The following is a 25,581-nucleotide window of genomic DNA, read 5'->3' as shown; positions in this document are numbered from 1 at the left end:
ATAGGAAACCTTTTCTTCCTAGATACCAAACTTTGTCATTTCGATTCATATTTTTACCTGTATCTTTCAGTGGATTTTGAAATGCAGTTTCAGAAAAAAAAAAAAAATACTTACCTAAAAAGTTTACGTTGCTACTATCTAGAGAAAGTAGATACAAATATTATATATACTATCTAAAATGATCTCTGCTTAATTTCATGGTTTCCATAGAAACCACTTCAAATATTTATAAGCCACAATGACTCTAACCATTGGTCTTTATAAAGGCTTTTATAAGCTGACTGGTGATTTTCACACCCCCTAAAGTGGGATGGTGAAACAAATTACTCTGGATACACATATTTAGGGATAAACCACACAATATCTTTTAAGAATAAGCCTATTTCTATAAATACAAAGAGACATAGAAGGAAGGAAATAAATTCCTAAAATAATACTGGTTTTATTTTACTCAGAAATATGGAGCATAGCTCATTTGTCTGTATCTTTATAACAAATTATCCAGAATTATATGATTGCAATATATTATTGCATATTAAGCAGTTCCTAGCTTTTAATTTTCTCACTGGCCTTGATCTGTACGGTGCTAAGTGAGGATTCTGTGTTGTTATTAATTGCATGTTTCTCACTTCATCAAATGTGTTTTTAAATCTTGTAGAATGTTCAAGACTTTCAAAGACCAAGAGTACCTGAGAGATCAATTCCCTTTGTTTTCATATTCTAAAATAATACCTTTCTTTTAAAAAACCAGATAACTTGGAAAACAGATAAATTAGGATGTGATTATTCACATCACAAAAGAATTCACAGATGGCTTCCTGTAAATCGGGAGCTCCCTATTTAAGTGTTTGTTTACAGATCATTAGCTACTTGACAAAGAGGCTATGGGGGCAGAAAAACTTAAAGCTCAAGTGCAGGGAGACACTGCCAATTGGAGATCAATCAAAAACGAGGAAAATAAAGCATCCATGGAACCAGCATGTGAAAAGAAAGTATGATTCCCTTCATATGCATGTATATATACTCCATGCACGTATACACTTCCTATATACGCGCGCACACACACACACACACACAGAGTATATGCGTTTATGTCCACATTAGAAATGTGTGTACACATTTACACACAAATGTACACCCATAAACATATCTAAAGAAGCGGCTTTAACATAAAGTAAGATCACCCACAGGCCAGCTGTATGTTCTTAGTTTATTTCGGAGATTTTTTTTAATGATTCAAAGATTTTTTTAATGTATGTTGTTTTAAAGTATCTCCACTGATAGAATATATGAAATTCCTTTCAGGTTTTGTAGTGGAGTAACTGTCACACACCTAATTGTCTTGAACAAAGTAATCCTATTCTTTTTATCACATCAAACCTACTAAGTTCTTAGACATGTGAAAGACATTTGGCTAAACACTACAGAAAAAGCAAGGCAATAGTGATCATAGAGAAAAAATATAATTTTAAGTGTTTTTAAATACTGTGGTCATTAATTTGTTTATAGAACTCCTATTTAAAATTACCGTATTACAAAGGATTATTTGCAAAAATAATATCTTTGTTTTGATTTTGAAGACCACCAGAGGCTCCCAAACCATAAAGAGATGTCCTTATCATTCAGGGTAATAAATGTAAAATGACTTTTGGAAAGCTCTGTCTTCAATCCAAGTTAACTTCCTTACTAAATTTTGAAAAAAAAAAAAAAAAGAAAACTACATAATGGAGGAAGAGTAATAAAGATGACAATATCAAATTCATACCATCCTCTTGGTTTATTGTCAAGGCAGGTGATATCTTTCAATCATTAACTGTTAATGACAATCTCTTCAGGATTATTATATAAAAATTACAATTTTACTGAAATATTATGGCAAATAAATTTCAAACTTTTAAGTTCTCTGACATAAGAAAAACAAATCTTAAAATATGAGAATATCTTTGCAGTGATTGAGACCTGGCTTAACCATTCTCAATCTCCAGAAGCACATATTGATGGCTTCCTGCATGCCTAATTTGGGGCTACACATTTGGGCCATAAAACATATACAGATTGTGCTTTCCAGGTTTTTACCCATATTAGCTCATATTTTACCCTATACAATAATTATCTATTCCTTACATGGTATCCTAATAACAAACCAAGAAACCTTGTTAGATATTCAAAATAGGTTCAAAAACTTCAGTGCTTTATTTTTATAACAAACTTTGATCTGAGCTTACAAGTTTAATTTAGGGCTCCTTAACCAGTCAAGATAAAGTAGAATAAAGTTAATATTTAACGCATCATGCATTTAAATGTTTTAGATCAATTTTCCACCCACATTTTAGAAATAAATTTAAATTGCTGAAGTATCTAATTTAAAAGAAAAAAATCACAAACAGCATGGAAGAGAATTACCCCCATCTTTCAAGTAAACAGATTTTTAAAAATTGCTTTGAAGTCTAAGTTGTGATACTTCACTTGGATTTGAATAGGAGGGGTTAAAGAATAAAGCAAAGTTGTGCAGAAAAAGTGTAAAAGGGAGAAAAGAAAAACAAGTGTCTTATTACAGCTAAATCATGTCAGAAAAAAAAAAAGAGATGGATTTGGCAGTAACCACTAAGTCAAAGTATAATACCCCAGAAAGACAATATAAGACAAACACATGTATTAAAGGTTGCATACTTCAAAGCCAGAAAACAATTCAGAACATTTTAAATCTTTCTTACTACTCTTTTGGAGTAGTTTCCTTTATTTCAACTTCCATCTCAAGATTCCATCACAACCTGAACATTCCATACAAGTAACACTGTGTGTCACTAAATTCAAAATAAGCATTATCTATTTAATGACTAAGAAATTGCAAACTGCAAACTCTATAAATCATGTAAATATTCAAAATTTAGACTTTTGAATGAAATTCTATTTTTAGACATTAGATTCATAATAATAAAATAAGTCAATATGTTTTAGGCACATAAATCAACTGTTCATAGCTCTAAATACATTTGTTTTCTCATCCTAATGCCTAGATAAATACATGTAGATTATAGGTAATCTTGAATATTTGGGAAATACTTAAATTGGGACACCATGGGATAAAAAAAATTTGATCAATGCTCTGATGGCCACACAAGGATTTACTTTTTCAAGACATGAGTAACTAGTCTGGTTAGATTGCACGTGAGATAAAAATAAACGATTTAGTGCTCATTAAAAAAAATATATATATATATACATATAAAAATATATACATACACATATATATACTTACATATATATATATTATTTATATATATATAAATAATATATATATATATCAGGGACACAGACTATTTTGGTTTGTTTTGGTTTTACTGTTTGTTTTAGTATGAATTTGCAATGATTGCTTTATACAATACACCATTCTAGAATGTTTACAATTAATTCTGAATGTCCTGAGTTCTCCTCAGAGCTTTATTCCTGGGAATCTGCTGAATTTCATGAAGTAGGTACACTTTCCCAAGGGGAGAGAAAAATTCGTAGGACCTACAATCTCTTATCTCCATGCTCTGCTGCCAGAGTCTGTAAAGTCTTGGTATTCTGAGTGGCAGCTCATAACTGCTTACAGTAATTTTGGTAAAGAAATTACTTATTCTTTGGCATATTGGCAAAAAATATTTGAGAAAGAACAGCTCTAAAAATATAAAAAATTTTATTTAATTATTTAACTTCATGATAAAAAAATGAGTCTCAAATACACAGTACCCTCTCACTGTATTTAAAATTGGTATTTTGAAAAGATAAATTTACTATCTATACCACAAAACCATTTCAAATAGTTTTTAATTATGTATGTATAAGTTTGAAATAGGATCCATTGAAAGACATAAAAATAAAATATTTTCAAATAAATTTCAAAACTTAAAAATAAACATGACATTATAAAGTAAAAGTGTTTCTCTGAAAAACTTGCAAACAGCCTTGTTTGAACTACTTCTTTATTAAATTGTACAAAAATAGATCTTGTTATTAAGTATACTTCTTTCTGTGTTTCTAGCTGAGGATCAACTTTAGAAAGTAATTATTTATCCTTTATTAACAGAGGAAAGTATGCATCATAAAGGTGGGAGTCTTGTTCTGGTACATCAGAACTGTTAAGTTTTGTACATTCTTTTAAAGTAATACAGGCTATGCTAAAAGGTTATTAAAATTTGTGTGTCTCAGAATCATTGACACAAGCAGTGAGAAACTGAGAGACAATTCAGTGACAACTGAAATCAGCAATTATGATAAATTTTTTAGAGAATACTTTACATTTCTATCTGAAATTTGGTACAAGCAAAGGGAAGAAAAATACAATTTACATAAGAAAAAAATGGTAGCTTTCTTCTTTTGTTAATCAACACATCAAACCTCAGGTGAATATTGATATTTTTTTGAAATAAATTTAAAAAGTAGAGGATTACTCAAGCTGATTAAAGAAATTTGGATTTAGGAGAACTTTCAGAGGGATGTTACTCCTGATTTAAAGATAAAATCCATCAGATGAAAAATGATTGCAATAAATATCTGTTAAGTTAAACTAATAAATCACTAGCTTTTAACCCTGCTGATGATATACTTATTTTAAGAAGTAAAAGAAATATTTGATCAGCTAAGGAATTTATATAACATCATCAGGATTTAATTATTTCCTAGTAATATTACCTGTTTTTATTCCAATATATCCAATAATTTAATGAAAATACCTTCCTTCATGGATACTTTGAATATTGAACTTTGAATACCCCTTAGGAAAACATCTACTACACAGTTTAAGTGACTACTCAGTATCTGAGAAAACTTGCACTAATGAACATCAGGGACACGTTGATGTCATCTGTTTCAATATTTAAACAGATGTTAGCAAAATAATTTTAGATTTAAAATAAGGGCTAGAGTGGAAAGCTTTAGATAATTTAAATGCTTCAAAATTACTGCAATTCCATGTGTAAACTTAAAATGTCTTATTTTGTACATCTTTTTAGAAAATGAGAAAGTAGGAGAGAGAGAGATGGTTGGTGGGCCAAGTCAGGATCAAACAGAAGAATCCACAATATTCAATGCAACTGAGCTTGGTTATAATACATCGTGTCTTTTTTCTTCTGTGTACAGCTATGCAGAAAGTGGTAACTACAACAAGCCCTGGAACATTATCTATCAACAGGAGGCAGAATCATTCCAATTGAAGCAGAATTAAAAGATGAGCTTTTGAAGTGTGATTGACAGATAGTTGGATTAGATAGGTAGATAGATATGAAAATACATTTAGAGTTCTCTAATATATCAAACAACTCTGTTCTTCTATTTAATTTCCTCTATTTTCTTTCTCTTTCCATAAAACAGTTCCCTCCTCCATCATAACCTCTTTCCAAGAGTTTTGGCAATAAGGTAAAGAGAAAAATTGGACCAAGCCTGGAGAAAGGTGTCTGAAACAATGGACTACTGTATAATACTCAAAATCAAAGGAAGAGGTTTTTGTAAGAGGACTCAATGAGATTTGAGCCATGACTAAGGCTACATCTATCATGAATAATTGGCTCACAGAATTTTCACTTTTTAACTGGTTATCTTAGTGCTCTCCACCAAATTTATTTGTTTCATCATGCATCTCAATCCTGGAGAATAACATTACTGTACCTAGATTATAAATGTTTTATGGAAATAAATCTTTTCAAAATACTCAGAAAATTAAGTTTCAGAAACTATTCTTTTTTTAAAATTCCGACTCTCAAATTATATGGGGGAAAAATTTGAAATCTACTATGTACTGATAATTAATACTTTACATCTAGTGTATCCATCCTTTTTTACATTGACTTTTCTCACAGACCTGCTAAGGCCTTAGGAAAACAAATACTACTGTCACAGAATGGTCCCTTGACTGACCTATAAAAATTTATCCTATAGTATCAATTCTTTTCCATCAAAATAATCACCATAACTTGAAAGTAAATACTGCCTTGGGGAGATATCTTCAGAGACATGCTTACAACAAATATCCTTAAACACTACATTCTAATGTTTAAGAAAGAGCAATAACATGGAAGGCAAAATATTAGCAAGTTATAACATTTCTGTTTCTTCATCTTTAAAGAAATGAACCAATTAGGACTAAAAGTCAACAGGCAAATTATGATGCCAAGAGATTCTGCTAAGAAGTTTATGAGACTCAAAATCTCTCAGCTTTACTTTGTTAAATACACAAACATGGGATTACTATGAAGGAAAAATATGTGCTATGAGAAATTAAGGTTGGCCATACAAAATGGTGAAATATTTACACAAATCATAGCCTCATTTTGTGTGTGTTTTTACTGTAAGATGATGTTAATTCTTTTGCCAATATTTCCTCTTAAACATTTAGAATTAAGAAACACTTGGGTTAGCTGGTGAATAGTTTTCTACGTAAAGCCACAAAAAATGATTAGAAATGAGTATGAAATTTACATCCAAAAATTTGTACCACCTATAATGTGAAACTAAATTACTTTTCCTTTATGTACCAAAATGGAAGATTATAGACATGAACATATGAACATGCTACTATCTGTTGATTTTGAAAAAGTGAACATATAATATAATTTAGATAAAATAATTTTAATTAAAATATGTTTTGGATTATATTTTTATATACATATATTTAAATCATAGTACTTTAAGATGATTATCAGGCATTCTCCTTAGAGTAGAGGTGAATAAACATTACAGAATATTTATATTATGTTATAGATATTCTTTTCCCTGGCTTCTCTCTCCTTCCAAGGAAGCATCCTTGCATTTACAAATTATGTAAGTAATGTTTCACATTAAAAATATACTTTTCTATTAGAAATATGTTTTAGGGATAAACTTCTAAAAATAGATAATATGTAGATCAATAAAATGCTAAAGTTAAATCACATTTATAATGTACACATAATTAATGAATTATAGAATCAAAATTTAGTATATGCTTAAATAGCTTAACCCTTTTATGTAACCTAGTATAACTGCATTATATCCTTGCAGGCTTCATTGTTTCACAGATTTAGAGACACCATGAATTAAATTATTCCTTGAAATGGAACTATCTAGGGATCTTGACATCCTCAGTTAGCCAAAAGATTTTAGTCATAATCACCAACATACACATCATAAATAGAAAACAATTTATATATATAAAGATATAGAGAGAGCAAGAGCAATGTTCCCTGTATTTCAATAACAGCTATATTTAGTATTCATTTCAGAAATTTTTGAATCAAAAATCATACATAGCATTTTGTCATTGTAAAAGTATTTAATAAACTGTTCAAACATATGAATAATTTTATGCAGCATTTTCCTTGATAAAAGAAATCCGTGCTTTTCTTTGGTGTCATTAAAACTCATCATAATTTAATCTTATCTTCAAAGTCTAACTGTATATTACAGCAGTGTTGAACTTGCACTTCTCATGCTTGATGAATCACCACTTATATAACACTTTTCATCTTCAAAGCTCTTTATAAAAATTAATTAATGGCAGCCAATTACATTTCCAGGGAAGAAAAAGATATACTTAAATAGTACCTCTTCGAAGAATAGCCAGTATATTTACATAACAAGTAAAATACCATTTAAACCAAGCACCAGGACTCTGGAAGTCATCCACCTTTGGTACACCATAAAATAGAATTATTTAATTATTATAGCTTAACAGAACATAGGAGATCATCTACTTCAAACCTTCCTCATATTTTCCGGATGAAGAAAATGAGGGCCTAAAAGATAAAGTGACTGATTCAAGATAACACAATGACTAACGACAAAGCAAAACCGATTTACTACTAATAAATTATTGCTAACATTTATTAAATTCTGAATTATCATGTGTAACCCTCCAAACACCTCATGTTAATCATCCCAGTTATTATCCCCTATTATTTTTAAAGTACGAAGAGAAGAACTGGAATATTGAAGTTATTTTCTTTAACACAAATGAATTAATAAGAAAGCTTTTAGCCATTTTTCACTTTCACTCAGCCTGTGTTCCTACTCAATAATTTGACTAAAATACAGAATATTCAGTTTGTAACAACATCCAAAGGGAAAATATCTGTCATATATTTATAACCATGAAAATTAATTTTTGGATTATGATTTTCTATTTCACTGCAATTAAGAATGTTTTTTTAAAACAATGATCATCAAATTTATACTCTTGGCAAGAGTTTCCTACTAACTTGAATGCTTAAAGAAATTGATGAGGCAATAATCCTCAAGTCATTTTAAACTTTTTTCAGAGAAGTAAAAACTCAATGAAGGCCTTTGCTTCCTGCTTATGACCATGTTCTTCTTCCTAGCAATAAAACAGTCCTTATAATTATTTTACTTTTTTTCAGAGGAAATAAGTCTCTTATTCATATTATTTCCTTCTATTTTGGGCTACAGATATTCCTTGTCATCAAAGTAGTCTTCACCAAAGGAAAATAGTGGAAGCTTCCATTTTTTTCTGGTGCTAAAAATTCCTAAAGCCAAAAGATACTCGTATAGACAGAGTCTTGCTTGTTTTTGAAAGAGTTTGTAACTGGACACAACAGAACTCAGTCTACAAAAGGTTATGTTGGCAGAAAGCAACATATATGTAATTATCTTTATCTCTAAAAAAACAGGCTATACAGCAAAAACCTGCCACTCTATTTTTTTAACCAGGAATATACCTGCAACCCATTTAATGACAGTAATAATCACACTCATCCATAATTTCAGAAATACAAAAATCATCCTGAAATAAGACAAACATGTTAAAACAAAGAATAAAGAAGTAATTACCTATAGACTAACAGATTACTGCTTTGCTAGTCCTCATAGAATCTCTCTTACAGAATATAGTCAAAATTATCAAACATAAATATCTGAATTTATTGAACAAAACATATTACTTAAGAGGAATGAATATTATGCTCATTTTTCAGAAAGTTCTATTTTTTTTCCATTGAACTCTTTCCTTACTGATAGTGGCAGAAAATAATTTTTTTGTACTAAGCTTATGCATGTATTTCAAGGCCTAAAACCTTGTACATACGTTAATTTTGATGTACGTTTTTTTTCTGAAATTACAAGTCAGTATGAAGAAATTAACTATTGACTTTGAGAACCACATGATGTTTATATTGATATGAACCACATTATTATGGAATATGCAAAATAAAAACTAGCATACCTGTATGTGAAACCATTCTTTGAAGCCCCAGCAACAAAACCTCATTTAAAGCAACCATAACAAAGAAAATTTTTAAAACAAACCTTTTTATAGGACATGAAACTCATCCAAATAGTTTTCTTGCTATTCTGTTTTATTATTTATTTTCTAATTTCATACCCATTACATAAATACATGTTATATCTTTAGATATCTAATCTTAGTTTTCTCTCTCTCTCTTCTTCCTTCTTCTTTCCCTTTCTCCCTTTCTCCCTCCCTCCATCCATTCATTCCGTTCTTTCATTTTGGTAAGAGAAAAAAAAAACAGAAAATCTTGTTTCCTAAATAACTAGATATTTCTCCCCTTCACATGCATATCTGACCAACTTAACTCTGGTTCACCATCTGTATAGAATATAATTTTCCATAAGATAAACTTCTTAACTACATAACACCAGGTCAGTGAAAACAACTGCAAAAACAATCTGAAATCTGATTTTTTAAAAATCTTCCTTATGTAACTCCAAAAATTTTTTAATATATGTTTAATGATACAAAGTAATGACTAAACTTCCTCTGGAACAAGAGGAAAGAATAATTATCAGTGGTCTGTTCTATAATCAGTATTTTGTAAGCTCTAAGATTTACACGAAGGCATTAGGGGAAGGAAAAAGGAAGTCATAACTGTAACTGTGGTGAACGAGATGCCAAGCATGGAGTTAAGTCTTTCTATATTATTATATTTAGTCCACGCTGTGTTAGATTGTAATGTTGGTCCCAAGCATAACTCCCCTTGTCTACTGTTATACACCCCAGTCTACTGCCATGTGCCCTAAGGTGTTTTCTTGCAAGAGAAGGTACATTTTCCTGTTCCACTGACATCAAGGTTGGCCACATGACTTGCTCTAAGCCAGTAAACTGTGAACAGTGTGATAGTATGCCAGTTCTAAATAGAAGCTTTAGGAAGCATCGTATGTTTCTGCTAGCTCTCTCTCCCTCTGCTGGGAAAATGTTGCCCCAGGTAGGAGCAGCTCCTTTCACCTAGACTCCAGAATGGGAAGATACGAGAGTCCACATGTAAAGGGAACACGATGTGAACCTCTGCTGTAAGTCCTTAATACTTGGGAATTCCTTGTTACTGTGACTTGGCCTTAAAAAGGCAAATAAAAAGGCTTATATGTCTGCCATGTAAGATTAGGAACATACTAATCTGATAGAGAAAAGAAAACTGAGGATCAAAGAGCAATTTTTCAAAATAATTTGAGATTCAGAATTTGCAAGTCAAAATCTTTTTAAGAGAGAATATTTGTCCTTTGGGTTTCTCATCTGAAAAAAAAAAGAATTCTTATCGAGTTATAGGTAGGGTTGGTCTGGGAATTAAATAGTTAATACATGTAAAATAGTCAGAACTGTACCTGGCAGTAAGTGCTTATTGTTGTTTTAATTATTATTTTTAATACTAGAGCTTTCTTTGCTTTCAAAGTTCTAATCGAAAATATAATGATTATTGTATTATTAAATTATCTAATGGCTTAAGTAAACATGACTTAAGTGAAATATTTGTATACAAATAATGGGCCATAGTCATGAAAAATAGACCGCCACTGTTATGAATATACCAAAAACTTTCCAAAGAATATTCGTCAAGAATCTAGACCAATCACCGTAGTTAATTAAGACCAGAGCAAGCTTGTATGTGCAAGGAAACAAAGAATCTCCAGATCAATACTGTCTCATAAAACGTTATGGATACTGGAAATGTTCTATATCTATACCATACACTCCATAGCCTTAGCTACATGTGGCTATTGGGTGCTTGAGACTTGACTAGTACAACAGAGAAACCAATTTTCAAATTTTTTTCAATATTAACTAGTTTGTATTCAAATAGTTACATGTAGCTAGTGGCTACCACACTGAAGAGCTCAACTCCTGACCTTAACATTTAGAAATCCCAAGGGCAATGAACTACAAATATTCAGATTAAACCAATAGGATTTTCTTCCTAATTAAAAACGAAAGTTTGAGGAGGACAAATCTATGCAATGGAATATTTAGGTAATTGTTATTCTGGAGAATAACCTAAAGGATGATTTGTACATTATGATGTACATTATGATTTGTATTCTGCAAGTTGTCAATAACAATTAAACTAATAAATTAAAGAGAGTCATTATGGCACTAGTTTCATAAAGCAAAGTTCTAGAGAGGAGCGGGAAGAGCATAGCAAAAGAACTCTTTGTGCTAAGACTTTGGTTTCAAAACCTGGCTACTGAGAAGCAACATTTATTTTAAATATCATCTCTAGTGATACCATCCTCATCCTCAACCTCAACTGGGCCATTTTGATAGCCTGAGCATAGGTATAGTGGTTTCTGCTTTTCTCCTATCCATCCCATACTCAACATTGCTACCTGTGAGAGTAAGGATGCTAAAATCACAAACCTTATCATGTCATACTCTAGTTAATCCCATCAGTGCCTTAGCATCGCTGTTTGAACAAACCCAATCTTTGCCATAACCTATAAACTTCAATATGATCTGGTTCCATCTCTGAGTATGCCCTCATCTGATACCCCTCTTCTCATTCATAACATTCCAACTACTCTGGCCTTCTTTCAGTTTTACAACACATCAAATTCTTTTATTCCCAGGTCTTTGCACCTGCTGGCTCTTCTTCCTAGGGCACTCTTTTCAACCCCTTCCTCTTCTATTGACTTAATAAACTTCTACTTCTGCTTTATGTCTCAGCTTATACATCCTGCCACAGAGAGGTCCTCCTTGGCCACCACTGCCAATTTTTCTTTCAACATTCTGTATATTTCCTACATAACCCTTAAGCCAGTTTGCAAATTTGTGTTCATTTGCATAAGCCTCATCTCACATACTGTACTATATGCCAAATGAAAGCAAGAAGTATATCTGCTTTGTTTACCAAGTCAGCTATTTAGTCGGCCTCTCATCCTTATTATAACCAACCTTCTGTCAGAATGCCACTTCTTGGGGGAATCCCTGGGTGTCTCAGCTGTTTGGCACCTGCCTTTGGCCTGGGGCGTGATCCTGGAATCCCGGAATCAAGTGCCGCATCAGGCTCCCTGCACGGAGTCTGCTTCTCCCTCTGCCTGTGTCTCTGCCTCTCTCTCTTTCTCTCTGTCTCTCTCATGAATAAATGAATAAAATCTTTAAAAAAAGAGAGAGAGAATGCCAATTCTTTCCTTTCATAGTCATATTTCTACTACAAATGGCATTTTCCCAAAGTTTCTACTTCTTCTCCATCCATTCACAAGTTGCTTCTTTAAGCTTTGCTTTTTGCCCCCATAATGTGTAAAAATTACAGTCTCAAATTTTAACAATTTCCCATAATTGCCAAATCAAATAACCTTTTCTATAGTGGAAATCACCCAGAATCTCATCATATTAAGAATTATGGTTTCCATTTTTTTCTATTTACTTTTCATCCTTATACATGTTTTCATACAGTCAAAATTAATGGTGAATTTTTATACACTGGTATCCAAAGTTGCTATGCTATCACTGTAACTTTTTATATCTTTTATATAGAAGAATGTCCATTGTTGAAGTGCTACAATTAGACTATTTTCCTATAATTAGACTCATAGGAGTTTTCATTTTCTCACCATTTAAAAAAATTGAGGAAGAATATCTTCATCAATTTAACATTTTCCTTTTTTTTTAAATTCTATCTTTAAAATAAGTTTCTGGGAGTAGAAATATTGAGCCAAAGGATATGAATCTATTTGTTGCTCTTGAAATGTATTGTCAGATAGCCTTATGAAAGATACTACCAATTTTCATTGCAAACCATTAAAATATGGACACACTAGCTTCACCATATTTTGCCAATGATCTTTTTTCTGTCTTGACTCCATTTGATCTTTCTATTGATTTCTTTTGTCTTCCACCTTGGAAGTTCCTCATCACTTCCTACTATGCCACCGTGGTTCTTTATCAATTCTCTTTAACTTCCTTTACCACAGTTCTCTTTTCTTTCCAGTCTCATATCTATTCTTCTTCCTACCTAGGAAGAGTCCCTGCTTCTAACTGCATGTGCACCTATGGCCTCAAATATTTATTATTGATGTGGACCTTGGGAAGTTGATAAAATCTGTTTTTGCTTTGTTGTTTGTTTTAAAGTGCTTGTGGAAACAGCTTGATTTTCTTTAAATTTAATTTAAAATTAATGAGTGTTGAATTATAGCTGAAAGTAAAATTAGGGCTGCTAAACAAAAGAGAAGCTCTAGTAAATTAAATAATGTGATTTTAATTGATGAATAAGAGTCATATGACAAGGGAGGAAAAACATCAGAAATTTGCTTGGACATAGCGTCAAATTTAGAGTTCAAAATGAACTCTAAAGTTAAAATAGTCCATTTTAACTCAGTTCATTCAAGTGATATCTATGAAAAGCTGCAAAATCTCATCTCCTTCACTGGAGGCAAACATCAACTCATCCTGGGAAATGGTAGCTTAATGGGAACGGAAAGGAAACTACTGAAACAAAAGGGGACAGATGTGTGCTGTTCACAGGTAAAGAGTAAGGAAGAAGGAGGGCTATACAGCTATTAAGCCAGTCAGTTGGCCTGCTCTGCCCATAACTCATTTTCAGAGAAACTATTTTTGAGAGATCAAACTCAGCAGAAAATGGGCTGCATAATCTAGACCCCCATGCCAATCATCCCCACAGACAATTCAACCAGGAGAGATTATTTTTTCTAAGATTTTCTTTCTTTATTTGAGAGAGAGAGCACATGTATGGGGGAGGAGCAGAGGGAGACGGAGAGGGAGAAGCAGACTCCCTGTTGAACAGAGAAACTGATGAGGGGCTCAGTTCCAGGACCGTGGGGTCATGACCTGAACTGAAAGCAAATGCTTAACTAACTAAGCCACTCAGGTGCCCCCAGGAGTGATTTTAAAGCACCCAATCCCTGGCTCTCAACCTCTAAGCAGAATCATTCTCCAGAATATGATGGGTTTTTTTTCCCTCTCTCTCTTCCAACCCACCCTCAAACCTTCTCTCTCTCTCTCTCTCTTTCTCTCTCTCTCTCTCTCTCTCTCTCTCTCTCTCACACACACACACACACACACACACACACACACACACAGAATGTAACTAGTAAGATCTGTAGTGGTAAAGTTAGCACAGGGCTGAGAAGAGAATTGACTCTCTGGCAGCCCAAATCACATGAAAGGCAAGGCTATGGGGAAGGTAGAAGATACTAGGGGCCTTGCAAAAGATCTCGTTCTGCACACAGAAGGAGTCTGAAGGAGATGCCCAATCAGAATCTCAAACCAGGGGCTATATCCAGAAAGAGAACGAAAGAGTACAGAAACAAAAGAGAAATGAAATAAGCTTTACCCTCAGCCGGACATTCTGAATAGTACTCCATGAGATTTCCATGTATCCCAAACCAAAATCCCCTTTCCCAACCTAGCCTGAGTCTGTTTCTGCCCTTATGATCAATTCCTAAGAAGAATACAAGCAGGAGACATTCACACACTGAAATATTTTATAGGAAATAACATGTTGTCAAAGAATATTTATGATTGGAAAATGCTAATGATACAACTGAGAAAAAGCAGAGTATAATCTCAACAGTGTTGAAAACATTCACACAGGCAAGTGTACACACACACACACTCACATTCACTTAAAGATCTAGAGCATAGTACAGAACTGTTGATTCAACAACCTACAGCTGTTGATAGACATGTTTCCATAGGCTTCACACCATACAGGTAGTTAGGGCATCTATTTTGTTATTTTTTTACTAAATAAAACAACCATCTAAATGTCCTATGCCTTCAAAATGCAAAGTGTTGAGAGACTGTGCGTGTGCAGACATTGGAAGACCAGATGCGTATGTTAGTGATTTAGTCACTCAGTTTATCATTCAGCTGAACACCACCAGCCACTGTGCTGGTTTTGAACATCACACAGTTCTAAGTTATTCTTTACCATCTATATTTTAATGTATATCTATAATGGACCATTAGTTAAATACAGGAAACATAAGAAACACTGATGTCGAAATATATGTTAATGAGAAACAAACAGACCAAAGAGAGAGAGCTAATATTTCAAATTCTCATTAAGACGATTTCCACTAGATCCATATATTAAATTCATCTGATCAAAATGCCTCTGATGTGCCAAAACAGAGTATTGTGATGATTAGATTAGGTTGACTTTCATTTATTGAGAATTAAGACTACCCATTACCACATTTTTTTTCCTTAAACAGTGCTTCAAAATAACCTGAAACTTTCTCCCTTATTTAATCATTTGGATTCAAGCATAAAAATTATTTTTAAAAATCAGATTTGTTGCAAAAGGCAACAAATTAGAAACATTTGGTAAGGAAAACATTATTTTTTCTATTTTTTGATACTATAAACACAAATTTCAATCTATATTTTATTGCATATTTTGTCTCAGAACTATTATATTATTTAAATATTTATTTGTCAATAAAATATATTTGTTCTTACACAATTGAAGGAAGTGCTTCATTTGACCACATTGCTTAAGCCAAGTTTCACATTGCTTATCAATTAAAAGAAGTAATTAGATAAAGGTCACTTCCTGCTCTAAAGCTCCGTGATTCTGAGGAAAGAAGACCAGGTCCAGTGAACTCCTACTTGCACATATTCCAAATACAGTAACATTTATGTGCATATTTTTCCAAATATTTTCTCTATGGTATAAATATTTCTGAAGACTGACATAGATCATTTTTTAGACATCAATAAGAGCCAAAACAGCATGGAAAATTAAATACAAAAGTTTTGCTAGATCACGCAGATCTCAATATGATTTAAATTAATATTATTTAATTTTTTGAATAGTTGTGCATACACATAAAGTGTCAACTAGTGCTATGAAGACAAAACAAAACAAAAACAGCAGCCTCTTGCTCTCCCTTCTCAATTTTTTTTCATCTCAGGGGAACCTTCTCAACTCTTTTAGTTGATTATTTGGGCAAATGCCTTCCTATCTCTAAATAATAAATATTCTCTTCTTACTATGGTTTTTCAACTGTGGGCATTATCTACTGATTTCCCACTTGGGAGTTTATGATTTGCACTTTTTTTTTTTTAGCACCAATATCTCCTACCCACCTAATAAACCACAGATGTATACTAGCTATGCTCCATCATCCCAATATTTTATACCATACGTGTTGGCTAGAAAACTATGCTGGGTACATCATGACTTTATAAAACTATTTTCACAGCTGAAACATCGGCACACAATGATCTCTTCGAATTTTCTGCACAATATTCTATCTTCCCTGGAGTTCGTGATTGTCTTATTGTTCAATATACCTAGTTTTTTGGTACTTTTCTAATACTCCTTATTAGTTAAAATTCAAACTTTCTGTCAATGGTCAAGATGTTTAATAGCATTACATATCCATCTTCTTTTTTTATTATTATAGAAACAGCCTCAGTCTTTTTTTTTTTAAGATTTCATTTATTTATTCATGAGACAGAGAGAGACAGAGAGGCAGAGACACAGGCAGAGGGAGAAGCAGGCTCCATGCAGGGAGCCTGATGTGGGACTCAATCCCAGGACTCCAGGATCACACCCTGGGCCGAAGGCAGGGACTAAACTGCTGAGCCACCCAGGGATCCACATATCCATCTCCTTAAAGAAAACTCTCCTTGCACCTCAATGACCCGATCCGATCCAGACCAAATGTTCTCTAAACAGAGTTCACAGCTCTCAGCCCTCCTATCTCTCTTGAATTGCAATCCCCTGTTTCCTGTATCATATGTAAACTACAGATAGATTATGGAAAGATATATGTAAATTCACATATACAGATATCATATCTTCTGTAGATGGAAGATGATAACAAAAATGAGTTTATCTGAAAAAATGGTCCATAATTTTGATATTGTGTAGCTAACTGCCCACTCTTGGCCATTTTTAAAGTGTTAATAGAAGAGACCTATTTCCTTACTATGCAGAAGGGCACTTGTTAAACACTTGGGGAAGGGGATCTTATTACAATGAGTTTGAAATTCTAATTACAATCACATATAAAAAGAAATAATGTTGATAACTTACATTTTCAGAATTCTTAAACTTTAGAAAATAAGGAAATTAATCATTTGGAATGACACATCTAACAACATGTTGCCTAATGCTTAAGTATGTGGATCTGGGCTCCATGTGTGAGCTGTGCATACTAGCTGCTATAGACTGAATGTTTGTGTCCCTCCAAAATTCAGACACTGCCACCTAATTCACAATATGATGGTATTAGGATTAGAAGTCTTTGGGAGGCCTCTGGGAGTTGCTTTATTAGTACCCTTATAAAAAAAATATCAGGGATCCCTGGGTGGCACAGCGGTTTGGCGCCAGCCTTTGGCCCAGGGTGCGATCCTGGAGACCTGGGATCGAATCCCACATCGGGCTCCCGGTGCATGGAGCCTGCTTCTCCCTCTGCCTGTGTCTCTGCCTCTCTCTCTCTCTCCGTGTGACTATCATAAATAAATAAAAATTTTAAAAAATATTTTAAAAAAATAAAAAAAATCTCAGAGACTTCCCCCACCTCTTCAACTATGTGAGCTAAGAGCATGAAGATGGCTGTAGATGAACCAGGAAACCAGTCCTCTTCTGACACTGAATCTGCCAGTGACTTGACCTTGGACTCCCTGGCCTCTACTACTGTGAGAAGGAAATTTCTGTTGTTTCTAAGCTACCAAGTTCATGGTATTTTGTTACAGCAGCCCAAAGGGGCTAAGAGACTAGCAATATGACCTAGGACCAATTTCTTAACTTTGGACCAATTTCTTAACCTTTCTAATGCTTCATAATGAGGATAATAAAACAGTATCATTTTCTTCACAAAACTGTGGAGAGGAAGTTAAATGTAACTTTAATACATGTAAAGTATGTAGAATAGAGCCCAGCACATAGTAAACACTCAAAAAAGTAAGTGATGTTCTTCTTGGTATTATTGATGTTATTATTCTATTAGAAATACTTCAGTTTTATGTGCCATTTTTAGCTCCACAAAATTTCAGTAAAATTGATTACCATTGTTTACAGCAACCAGAGATATTTTTCAAAGTCTCCTCTTGTTTTACATGCTAGGAAGGAATTTTCAACATTCAAAATAGCTTATAATTAAAGCTACATTAAATGGCTTCCTGTACAGTTTCATGAAGAAAACAGAGATTCCCAAAGAGATTGTAAGTTTTCAGCACTCCCCCTAGAAAATGAGAAATAGTCACAGTACTTTTTTGACAGGTTGGCCGTGGCTGCCAACAGCACAAGGATCAGACATTTTGTTTATATGAGTTGCCATCCACAAATGGAAATTCAGTTTGAAGGGCTGGTTTGTTCCTGTCCTGGAATTTCATATATTTAAGGATAATAGTTGCTTGGAACATATAAAGCCACCATAGAACATGCAGCATTTCAATAAAACATTTGCATGACAAGTGTAGTAAAAGAAATCCAAGTGAAAAAAGGAAAAAAGCTTGTTTGAGGTTGCCCGTCTAGAATTTGCCAAATTTTAAAAGTGTGTGGTGAACAAAAGACATATCAAGTTTTATGCCACTAATGAGAAGAAACTCATGATTCAATGACTGAGTTGTATGAAGTATTTCCTCCATATTAAAAGTAATAAACTTATCCAAGATACATCTTCTAACTCCTACACCAAGAACACACAAAAATTTGGACAGCTGCATGGTGTTTTTTTTTCCTTGATGTTTGAATGTCTTTTCTATGTGCCTTTCTGTGTGCTCAAGGAGCGTTACTCAACCTTAATAATGTGTTTCTTGGTTGGAAGTTTCTCAGACACGGAGAAGGGCAGGCACTGATCACCAATCAAGACTCTCAGGTTCAAGCTCACTGCCTCTCACTTAGCACTCTGTCTGCCAACCGGAAAATAATTTGTTTGAGCCAGTAAGGCTTACAGTTATTTATTCTTTATCCTTGATTTTTCAGGGAGGCCCCCCCACCCCCAGTGACCCTTACTAAAAGCAGATAGCATTGGAGAAGGACAAAATTCTGATGCCGTGCTTACTTTTAGCAACTGTAGTAAAGCTTTTCCAGGGCTGGCCCTTGATCCAGCAGCTCATGTAGGCTCAGCATTCGGCAGTGCAAGGCAGCTTTAATCTAATTCTCTCTTCATTTTCCCCCTGCCTTTCTCCTTAGGACAAGTCTCAGGGAAGAAAAGGAAGGAACAAACAAAAAAAAAAAAAAAAAAAAAAGGAAGTCCCAGGCCTCTATGTCATAATACAAAAATGCACTGCTAATTACCGCGGCTGCAATCCTTGATCCAGCCCAAATGCAGGTACACAATTACTGTACGTGGGGGCAGTCTCTGCTTAACCCCCCGCTTCCTCTCACTACCTCTTCAGCACGTTCCCCCTTCTTCAACAGCAGTTATCTCCCGATAGTAATAACTGACTTGCTGCCCAAGAGAAAGAATCCCATGGGAAGCGTCCAGGTGAGGAGCGCCTGAACCAATGCCCCAAACGGGTTTGGGATGGATCGTGACTTATCAGGAATGAGAAAAAGAAATCCAGTGTATTTCATTCCAGCTTTTTAAAAGACTTAATGACGTTTAGAATCACAACAGTGGATGTGGGATGGTGGCAGTTTGGTTCTTTTCCAGCCAAATAACGAGCTTTCCTAAAAACCACAAATGTTTTTAGGTCTCCTTTATGATGGATTTTCTTTCTTATTTTTTGAGTGCATACATAGGGACGCCTGGGTGGCTCAGCAGTTGAGCACCTGCCTTCCGCCCAGGACGTGATCCTGGAGTTGGGGGATTGAGTCCTACATCGAGCTCCCTCCATGGAGCCTGCTTCTCCCTCTGCCTGAGTCTCTGCCTCTCTCTCTATGTCTCATCAATAAAATAAATAAAATCTTTAAAAAATAAATAAATAAATAAATAAAGTGCATACATAATATTTAATTCAGGGGAGTTCATATTGCACTTAGGAAAGTTATTCACAGGTGGGTTCAATCTATTTACATATTTTATATGAATTTACCATCCATTACAAAGAAATATCACTACCAACCATTAACTAAGCACAGCATTAAGGATTTGCTTAATAAAAAGCACCTACTAAGTGAAATTTCTTTTTTTTTTTAATTTTTTAAATTTATTTATGATAGTCACAGAGAGAGAGAGAGAGAGAGGCAGAGACATAGGCAGAGGGAGAAGCAGGCTCCATGCACTGGGAGCCCGACGTGGGATTCGATCCCGGGTCTCCAGGATCGCGCCCTGGGCCAAAGGCAGGCGCTAAACCGCTGCGCCACCCAGGGATCCCCTAAGTGAAATTTCTACTGTGATTTTGCAGGGAAGTGTTTTAGGAAGTGTTTTTACATTAAATTTGCTATGCCTGTCCAATCCAACTTATACATACTTTTTCTTTAACTTTTTTTTTTTTTTAATTAAGAATTATCTGAATTGTCCTATCTGTAGACATGGAGAGGCAAGAAAATCCTATTCTCATCAATTTTGCTGCTTCCATCATGGTCCAAGTCACTACCATCCTGGGCCCAATTTCACACCCTACCTATCAATGTCCTCGCAGCTTCTGCCCCTGGCCTTCCTAACTAGCCTCAACACAAGGCAAGGTCCTTAATCTCTGGGAACTAGTGAAAAATAAAAATGCAGAGCCCCTTGTTCAAAAAGCAGGAAACAACTACTATTGAAGATGTGAAAATATGGACTTGTTTTTCTTTCTCCCATGGTCTCTTTCTTTCAACTTGCGATGGAGGGCTTTATCTGCTATTTAATATTATGCTTCTGGGAGAAAGAAATACTTGCTACATGAACACAGGCACTCATAGTTCAAAGGGCCCAGAAGAGAAGACTTCATGAAACCTATAAAAGCATCCAGAGGCAAGACTGAAGAATGCCGACAGTTATGTGCTGGAGAATAGAGAGGGACAGGAGCAAAAGGACACAGAGCAGGCAATGGGGGGGAAGACCATGTTGATTCATATAATCCATTTGGCATTCTGATTTCTAAATTGAGATTTTGGTTGTGATTTAAAGTGACCACTGTACTTTATTTAAGAGTGACTCACAAAAGTCATATAATCTGTCAGAGTTCACATCCAAGAACTAGGATGTGAAGGAAGCCAAAGTGATGTTCCAACTATATCTTATATGTCATGTTTATCTATGGCTGATTACCTGTGATTATCTGATGCTTAGAAAGGGAAGCAGTGGAATAGAAAAACACAGGCTTCCACATCCTATAGACTAATGTTCAAATCCCTGTTCTACCTTAATTAATTATAAAACCTTAGACCAACTTTTGGCTACAGCTTTCATTTCCCTTTTCTGTAAAATGGTGAATCTTGACATCTGAAATGACTTATACTTCTTTATTCCTTTAGTGCCTACCACGGTATCTGATATAAAATAGAGACTCCTTAGATAAATAGTTGTTAAATGGGTAAGTGAAAGAAAGAACCTAAAGAAGGATGAGGAAGAAAAATGGAGAGAGGAAATTAGCTTACTTAACTACTAAAGGTAACCATTTCCATTCTTACTTGTGGCCATATACAGGTAGGTAAGTAGATAAAGAGATGGATGGAAAAATCAGTTGAAGGATGGATGGATGGATGCAGATAGACTCCAAAGAGAACTAAAAGCATCTACGCATTTTAGTCAAATAAAAAAATACCAAAATATCTTTGTTTTGAGGATTTTATTTATTTATTTGAGAGAGAAAGAGAGAGAGCACAAGTAGTGGGAGGGGAGGGGGTAAGAGGAAGAGAGGGATGCAGGCTCCCCACTGAGCAGAGAGCCCCACTCAGGGCTCCATCCCAGGACCCTGGGATCATGACCTGAGTTGAAGGCAGATGCTTAATCAACTGAGCCACCTAGGTGCACCCCAAAACATTTTATATAAAAAACTTAATACTACTCAGAGTTTTGTTAGAGCCATTGGGTACTGAGGAGTCCCTAAAAAGTGCACTTCTCTCATCCCTTTTCTTAACATAAATTGAGAGAAGTCTACATATTCTTTAATTTAATTAATCTATTCATTTGAGATAAAGACAGAGAAAGAGAGCATGAGCAGGGGGAGAGGCTGAGGGAGAGGGAGAAGCAGACTCCTTGCTGTGCAGGGAGCCTGACAAAGGGCTCTATCCCAGGACCCTGAGATCATGACCTAAGCTGAAGTCAAACACTTAACAGACTGAGCTACCCAGGTGCCCCAAGAGAAGTCCATATTCATATGGTTTTAAAAACTTACAGATTTGGCTTCCGGTAGATTTCCAAAGTAGTTTGAAAAAGAGTAAAAATGATTAAAATCCTAGAAAATAATTATTAAAGAGAAAGATTTATTTTGCCTAGAAAAAAATGACTACTTGGTAATATAATGTCTTCATAAAAGTGAGGGTTTTTGTAGTAGGATGATTTTTACTATATAACTCTATTATAGAACTTTTCTGACTGAAGAATATATATGACTAGACTTTATCTGGGAACATTTAAAAGCATCTTCAAATTCCAACAGTGATGGGCAAACAATATAAATAAGTGCGGTGCTAGGCTATAATTACTAAGGAATGATACAGGTTACTACAAACCAAGAATGCATCCTTTCTCTATATGATCAGCTGCTAAGGAGCTCCAGATGATTGTACCCAGTGGGAACTTAGACCCATATTTTCTAGAACTTCCCATATTTTAAGAGAATCCTGAAAGTAAAGATTTTATCAGAAATTCTCCATGTTTTAAGTGTTGGCAGCTAAAAAAAAATCAGAATAAAGCCTACTGTGCCAGCCAAACAAAACAAGTGCTGTCCTGTGTATGGCCAAAGCTCTTAAAGTTTTTGTTTTATTGTCAGTTCAATGCCAGTGGTCTTCAAAGGAGATAATAAATTAGAATAATCATTCACAAGTCTATCACCAACCATTATGTTAGACTTTTAAAGATACTTTTACTGGGAACACAACAAGTAAAGAAACATTTTCCTTCCTTCCCTCCCTCCCTTTCTCCCTCCTTCTTACCTTTTTTCTGTCCTTCTGTCCATTTTTTGTAACTAGTTGGGTTTTTTGCAACTTCCTGCTAATCTCAATGCTGGCAAACCTGGTACTGTAGAAAGTGTGCCTACAGAATCTTTAATCCTTTCAGCTTGAGGCTTCCACAGTCTGCTCCTTTGCTTCCTTTCCTCTAGGTCTATATCCTGATCTTGCCCCTGAAAAAAAGTGAGTAGGAAATAAGCAAGGAAATTGAACCCAACAAAATCAGGAGAATATCCTAGCTGAATTTCTCACTACCTGTTCTTTATTTGAGCTCCACCTAATCATAGGGGTGTGTGTGTGTGTGTCTGTGTGTGTGTGTGTGCGTATGTGTGTGTGTGTGTGTGTTGGAAAGGAGAGAGTTGAAAAAATATGAGTGGAAGTGGGACACCCAGGACCCATCTAACACACCACCTGCATGGAGGAGTATAATCCCAAACACTGGCCATCAAAGAGAGAGAACAAAAAGAGTTTGTCCTAATTTAATTAATTCTGTTTAAATATCTTTATCTCTTTTGCAGAAGCCTTCTGCCATTAAGGTCACCTTTTGAATCTCTGATTCATATCAGATCTCCTCGTCCTTGAGAGATGTCTTTGGGAGAAGAAGACAAGAGAAAGACCACTGGATGCTCCCTATCAATACGGGAAATGTCAAGCATGTAACTTTCACTGAGAAAGTCCCCAGAATGTTAGAATAACTTGCTAGAGATGTCACTACAACCATCACCTCACATCCCCACCACCAGCCCAACCAGGTATCAGAGGACATCTATTGTCTGTTTAAATGTGTCCCTTTCTGGAGCATGAGATGTATCAGGCATTCTCTTGAGGACACTGCAGGCTCTGATTGCATGTCCATCCAAGCTGTTTCCCCACATGCATTACTTTCCCATTTATAGTGCTTGCATTTCTTAGTTCTTTGAAAGAAGAAAATATAGGGAAAGCATTGCATGTTTGCAATGAAATACATTTAAAAAGATTTATGTGCAGGCAAATGTGAAATATTTCATGTAGTATGATTATATATCCACTCAAATGACTCCTATACAAAAAGAAAAATACTTTTTAAGGATGAGAATCAAGATTCTTCATTAATACAGCATTGTGGACAGTGTAGAAAACTTCCAGGGAAAATGGGTGCCGTGCAAAAAACAAAGCAAAGGAGACACCACATGATTTTTTATTTAAGTTAAAATTTTGTTGCATATATATTAGGCACAAAGAAATTTCAGACTAGAGAAAATACTAGGTGGTATGCTGCTTGCTTTCTTTTAAGTATGTAATGGTATATAAGTATTTGCTGACTAACTTCTAGAAGTGAGAATTATGTTAGATAATCCCCAATAAAGGGAGAACTAGTAAGATATGGCTCTTTCTCACAAAGAATTTGCAATCTACTTAGAAAATTAAGAAAAAGCCAAGACTCAATTTTTTTAGAGCAAATGAAAGCTTAGTCCCTTAATTTATGGTGGAGGAAATTCTAGAGAGGCTGGGTCCTAGAGTTACAGATAGAGCAGAGAACAAGGCTAGAACCCGGCTTCTTAAATCTGGGGCCCTTTTCATTAAGTGTTATACGAAACAGTCCAGACTACGCATTACAATAGCTTAGTTTCGTGGAGAAATAGGGCTTTTGTTGTGTCTTAAAGGATTTATCAGAAGCTCATATCCTCAGGGATGGGGATGGAAACCAAAAATGACTTCAGAAGGTCTTTGAATGACCTATGATTGCATGCAAAATTTAAAATATAATTGTGTTTTCTGGGAAATGGTTATAGCTTTTATCAAAGTCTCAAAAGAACATTTGAAGCAAAAAAGGAAAAAAATAAGAATTATGGGGCAGAGAACCATAGACAGCCAGATATGAGAGGGGAAGACAAGTCACTTGAAATTGGTAACAGCTAAGAAAGCAAAAGAACCAGAAAGAGCAGAGCACATTGTAAATGCAGGGGTAAAGAAAAATTAGGTCCAAGGGGGCCAGATTATAGAGGGTCTGCAAATTTCAAAAGGGGTGGTTAATATTATTAGTGAAGTAGAAAACGCCTGACTAATCTGGTCCCACTGCTAGTATACTTCAGCACATATCTAACACTTTTGACAACCTAGGGGGTGTTCTGAATCTATTAGTTTTAAAAGGAACTCGGACCTACATAGTTTTTGCCCTGTGGCAACATGACTACTTACAACTTTAAGAGAGTCATTTCTTCATGTTATATTTTAATATTCTGAATTTCTGCATTGCCCCTAGAGTGCTCCCAACACTGAAACATGTCTGTTCCCATAAAATGACTTAATAGAATGACTAAAGACATTTTGGAGAGTCTCTTTATAAAGCATGGGCCGGCCTACGTCTACAGATGTAATCTATTCT

General features: G+C 34.6%; 1 long non-coding RNA gene across 1 annotated transcript; it reads left to right on the top strand.

Moving 5' to 3' along the window:
• Positions 1 to 3,399: 3,399 nt before the first annotated feature.
• LOC144303887 (uncharacterized) lies at positions 3,400 to 5,697 on the top strand. The gene is made up of 2 exons (XR_013370893.1): positions 3,400 to 3,472; positions 5,353 to 5,697. It is a non-coding gene; the product is annotated as an uncharacterized LOC144303887 (long non-coding RNA).
• The last annotated feature ends 19,884 nt before the right edge of the window (positions 5,698 to 25,581 follow it).

The sequence above is a fragment of the Canis aureus genome, chromosome 33 (genome assembly GCF_053574225.1).
Source record: "Canis aureus isolate CA01 chromosome 33, VMU_Caureus_v.1.0, whole genome shotgun sequence".
In the NCBI taxonomy this organism is placed as follows: domain Eukaryota; kingdom Metazoa; phylum Chordata; class Mammalia; order Carnivora; family Canidae; genus Canis; species Canis aureus.
Note: the sequence above shows the minus strand (reverse complement) of the source record. Positions and strands in the feature narration are given on the sequence as shown.